A 6,000-nucleotide genomic window follows, 5' to 3' on the forward strand; every position below is an offset into this window, starting at 1 on the left:
AAAGCAAAAAACCCAAAGAATAAAAGTGAGCTAAAAGAGCTGGGAAGATGACTCAGAGGTTCAGAGTACTTGCTGCTCTTCCAGAGGACCTGGGTTCTATTCCCAGCACCTACAGCTGTCTGTTACTCCAGTTCCAGGGGATAGTGCCCTCTTCTGGCCCCCATGAACAACGGTCATGCATGTAATATACAGACATAAAAGCAGCCTAAACATTCACATATAAAAATAGAAAAAAATACATTTTTTTTTTTGTTTTTTGTTTTTTGTTTTTTTCAAGACAAGGTTTCTCTGCAGCTTTGGAGCCTGTCCTGGAACTAGCTCTTGTAGACCAGGCTGACCTCAAACTCACAGAGATCTGCTTGCCTCTGCCTCCCAAGTGCTGGGATTAAAGGTGGGCGCTACCCCCTGCCCCCTGGCAAAAAAAAATACATTTTTTTAGGGTGAACTAAGAGATATAGACATAATTCACAAAAGTAACATAGGTAGCCACTAAACGTATGCAAATGTTTGACCTCACCAAAGGTTATAAATCCAAACCAAGGGGACAGAAGAGATGGCTCTGTGGTTAAGAGCACTGACAGCTATTCCAGAAGACTGACATGGGTTCTATTTTCAGCACCCACATGGAAGTTCACAGTCATCAGTGACTCAAGCCTCAGGGATCCAATACCCTCTTCTGGTCTCCAGGAGGGAGGGGCTCTGATAGTTCTGATCTTCACAGGTATGACAAGCACACACACACACACACACACACAATCTTTTCACGTAAGAAGTCCAGTTTCCAGGAGCTATCTAAACACTGCTAACAGGAACACCTCAGGAGGCTGTCTTACTTAACATCACTTGGCAGCAGAGAACAGAAAAATCAAGCAGCTGAACGCTAACAAGCACCCTACTGTGATAACAAACAGTGCTGTAGTAGCTAAAATCTGAAGAAAATGTGATTCTTGCTCTTATAAATTAAATCTATGCAAGGAGTTCTGGTTACAGCAGCCTAATAACTGCCAACAACTGTCAGAGGCTCTGGCTCCTCCTACCTGTTCCTGTAGCCTCAACATATAGCCTCTCTCTCACAGTACAAATCAAGGCTTATGATCTGCCCATTTTCACAACATCCAAGCCTGCAGACATTTTCTTTTTCTTTCTTTTTTTATTTTACTATTTATTTATTTATTTGTTATGTATACAACATTCTGCCTCCTTGTATGCCCACATGTCAGAAGAGGGAACCAGATCTCATTACAGATGGTTGTGAGCCATAAAGTGGTTGCTGGGAATTGAACTCAGAATCTCTGGAAGAGCAGCCAGTACTCTTAACCACTGAGCCATCTCTCCAGCCCCAGACATTTTCTTTAAGACTTTATAGCCAGGTGTGTTGGTTGGCATCTATAGTCTCAACACTTGGTACGCAGAGGCAAAAGAAGCAAGAGACTAGTCTGCACTACATTGCAAAGCCATCCAGAACCACCCCCACCTCCCCAAACCAGCCAACCAATCAGCAAAAAAACAACAAAAGCTTCTAACACTCTCTAGAAGTTCCCAAAAGCTCCACATTCCTTCCTTCCATTGGTTCCACTGGCCTTCAATCACACAGTGTTGCAGGCCATGGGCAGCTAAGCCTGGCTTCCTCCTGACATCCTGGCTGTCACTAAAGTTGTTGGTATTAACACGTGGTGTTCTTCTCACTCTCGTGTCTAGTTAGATCCCTAAAATCTAAGGATGTTACCAAAAAAGAAAAGTCAATGCCTGGGTGAGGAGGGTGTGAGCTACAATCTCAGTAAGAATGAGAAGTCAGAAGCGCAACATCTACAGCTGTGGGGTGTGTGTACACATGCGGGTGTGTGTGCACACCTGTGAGTGTGTGTGTGTGTGCGCACGCGCGCGTGCGCACCTTGGTCAAAGCATGAGAAGTCAGAGGCAGCAGCATTAACAGCTGTGGTGTGTGTGGCGGGGGTGGGTGTGTACTGGGGGCTGAGGTACTCATATTCCTGCCGTTTGCAGACTCAGCCAGAAGCCCAGCCAAGGAAAACATGAAGTGGGCGCCAGCTCCAGCCTGGGAGGCACCCTGCAGGTACCCAGGCCAGCTTCCCAGCTCCTGCCAGCATCAAGAGTGAGAATGCTAGCCAGGGCCCTGGGTGCCCTGGGTCTGATGCCAGGACCTATAGCTGCCTGGTTGCCTTCTCTAATGCCCCCCCCCCCAAGTCAAGAAGGACTTGTTCACACACACACAATGCCCATTTCCTTAGCCTCAGGCAGTTCCTCATAGCTCAGCCACTGCAGAGTTCGGGTTGCCCCAAGTTCCCAAGTGGCTCCTATTTCTTCTCCTTCCTTCTGAGGCAAGGGGTCCCAAAAGTATCATTTGATCTGCCCTTTATTTCTTCCCTTCTTTTTCTTTCAGTTCTGAGAGTCAAACCCAGGGCCTGGTATTCACTAGGCCAAACCTTTGCCCAACTCTTCCCAGGTCCCTGCTGTTTTCTTCCTGGCTCCTCCCTGTGGGAGCACTCCTGCTGCAGAGATGACTGCCTACCCTCACCTCAGACAGCTCTTGTTCTCTATGTCTAGCCTGGACTTCATTCTGACTTTCCACCAGGTCCAGCTGCCCTCTCTCTTGGCATTGCATCATCTGGGTTACTATTTCCAATGTCTGCTGTCTCCCTGGCCCCATTGCCTCCCTCTGGTCTGGGAGTGTGGTGTCTGTGCATCACGACTGACTCACTCCCTGCCCCATGTCCCCTTCCATCTCTATGCACTACTCTCAAGTCATCGCAAAGACTTGAGGGCCTCCACGCAGTGGAGGGAGGCCCACTCTAATGGCCTGGAAGACAACACTGTCCCACATCTTGCCCCTTTCCTTTAGCTCTGAAATGTCTCTGAAACCTCAACCGCTAGTACCTTGCCTGCTTTGATTACCTACTCACAGTCCTCTAGACAATCCCCTCTCTACATGGGGAGGAAGCAAGACTTGATCACCCACTTAGTTTGAATGTAATTGGCCCCCATAACCCCAAAGGGAGTGATGCTATTAGGAGGCATGGCTTTGTTGGCATAGGTATGGCTTTGTTGGAGAAGTGTGTTATTGCGGAGGTGGGCTTTGAGGTTTCCTAGGCTCAAAATAACACCCAGTGTCTGAGACCAGTTTCTGTTGCCTTCTGATCAAGATGTAGCCAGCACCATACCTGTCTGCATGCCACCAAGCTCCCCACCAGACTGAACCTCTAAAACTGTAAGTGAGCCACCCCAATTAAATATTTTCCTTTATAAGAATTGCTGTGGTCATGGTGTCTCTTCACAGTAAGAGAAACCCTGACTAAGACACCCACCACGTGGAAGAATTGTCCCTGAAATTTCCCTCCAGCAGGGCAGACAATGGCTACACTGGGGTCAACGCAGCCTCCCCGGAAGGAAGGCTGAGTGGGCCTGCGGAGAAGGGCTGGCGTGTGTAGACAGAGTTTCTGTCCCACCTGGTTCTGCAGCCACTCAGTCCCAAAGAAATATACAGAGGCTTACATTAATTATAAACTGTTTGGCCTATTAACTCAGGCTTATTATTAACTAGCTCTTACAACTTAAATTAACCCATAATTCTTGTCTATGCTTATCCACATGGCTTGGTAAGTTTTCCCAGTGAGGCATTCTCATCTTGCTTCCTCCACATCTGGCTGGTGAGTGCATCTCTGCCTTTCCTTTTCCTAGAATTCTCCTAGTGTGGTTGCTCTGCCTATACTTCCTGCATAGCTCCTAGCCAATCAGTGTTTTATTAAACCAATGCAAGTGACAAATCTTTACAGTGTACAAAGGCATTATTCCACAATCCCACTACAGGTGTGTCCAGAGACTTCAAATCAGAGAACCTTGAGGGAGGAGGCAAAGAAGGGGTGAAGGTGGGATTGGAAGTGGTGAGAAGTCAGCCTGAGCTTGGATCTTCACTGGGTTGGGATAAAAGTCACTGGAGTGGCCTTCACAGAGCAGAGGGATGGGGCCGATGCAGACATGCAAACACAAGAAATGGCCAGAGAGTTAACAGAGCCAGCAAAGCTTGGAAGCAGCAGGCGGGAACCCCAGAGAGAGAAGAGGAGAGGTGCCTCACCCCCGGTGTGTCCCCTAGACAGCTGGCACGTAGCAAAATCCTGTTGAGAGACGGGAGCAGACTCCTGTTGGTAGTGGGAGGCAATGAGCCCACTCCAGCAAGTTGTGAAGGAAAAATTCATATGTGGCCGGTGACCACAGTGACTGACCCCCCATCCCCAGATGCTCCTTCCCAAAATAGGCTTTTGCCTGGGGGTATGAAATGCCACTGGCAACCATGCCCTGTATGCTTTTGGATACTGATGCCATTGGGACCCTGGGTGATCCTCACTACGTCCTTGTAGGGTCTGGATTCTTGCCAACTTCTCTGAGTCAGGGACGGGCTGTGGGCACGGGCTCAGTGCTGACAGGGGGTAGGGATGGGACAGGGGGCCTCTAGTGTTTGATTCCCTCTCCCCTACCAAAATGTGGGTGCCATGCAGTGTGTCTTGGCCAGTGCCTAGCTCAGTTATGCACTTTCATCGGGTGGGAGCCCCAGGTTCAGCATCTCCACCTTGCAGAAGCCCCTCTACACCCTTCTGGGTCAGTGCTGGCTGTGGCTCTGCAGAAGATGGTTCTTTCCAAAGGCTTTGATTGCATAAGTACCATGCTCTCACTCTAGAAAAAACGAGAAAGCACGCCGGGCCAAATAACAAAACTATTGATATGCATTATCAAAGTACAGGCTGCCCCTCCCCCACAAGAAAGAACAACTACAGCCGGGCGGTGGTGGCGCACGCCTTTAATCCCAGCACTCGGGAGGCAGAGGCAGGTGGATCTCTGTGAGTTCGAGACCAGCCTGGTCTACAAGAGCTAGTTCCAGGACAGGCTCCAAAGCCACAGGGAAACCCTGTCTCGAAAAACCAAAAAAAAAAACCAAAAAAAAAAAAAAAGAAAAAAAAAAAAAGAAAGAACAACTACTATCCTCCAGAGGTTTGTGTTTAGACCTGGAGACCCCCAAGGGGGCCAAGCAAGCGGGGTGCACATTCCATCACTGCTCACCCTCTCCGTCTCCAATCCCTCCCTGGCAAAATCCGGGCACTGATGTCACTCCAACTGACAGGACATTAAAGAGTTGACATGTGTGGAGTGCTGAGAACAGTCTGGCAGGGAGCACTAGCCAGACTGACCTCATTGCAAGGATGCTCACACCCTTAGAAACGTTTTATTGTGGAAACTTCAGTCGTCTGCACAGGCTGCCTGCCCTGGTGCCTGTTCCTGCAGTTCGTCTTGCGGCCCACCTGCTCCATTGAGCTTCACTCTCTCCTCCGCTTGAAGGCATCAGATGATTCCTCTGTGGAGTAAACACCCTCCCTCTCCCTCACTTTCCATCTATTAGCACGGTTGAAAACACAGTCACAACCCATTAATATCCACGATTCAGTTAGAGCACAAACATCCCAAAGAACTCCATTCGTTATGCGTTTATAGTTGATTTGAATCAGGATTTACGTAAAAGTCACAGGCTGGGATGTCTCCTTGGGCTTCCCTCGTCTCTCTTGTCTTCTTGAACATTTAACTGCAACTAGGTTGCTTCTCCAGAAGTTTCTCAAGGCCTGGATATTGCTGACTTCTTCCCACACCAAACGTCTGACACAAATGGAGTGATATTTGTTGTGGGCAGGAATTCGCCCCAAACCTCAGAACGCTGAAAACTCAGTTTGACTTTTCCCTGAGCGGTTTCACGCTGATTTGAGCACTCCACCCTGCTGCAGTCTGGCAAGGGTGCCTTGTTCCCTTTCCCCTGGCCTCCTGCTATCAGAAGGCAAAGTCAAACTAAAGAATCTAGTCCTTAAGTCACGGTGTCCGGAGACGAGTGCTCAGCCACCCACATCTCACCTCGGCGCCACCGTGAGTAACCAAGGGATGTCCAGGTGGAAAGGAGAACTCCTGTCTGTCGGTTCACAGTTTGTGTCCAGCTTCTGAAGGACACTC

This window comes from Chionomys nivalis, chromosome 6, assembly GCF_950005125.1.
Source record: "Chionomys nivalis chromosome 6, mChiNiv1.1, whole genome shotgun sequence".
Classification (NCBI taxonomy): domain Eukaryota; kingdom Metazoa; phylum Chordata; class Mammalia; order Rodentia; family Cricetidae; genus Chionomys; species Chionomys nivalis.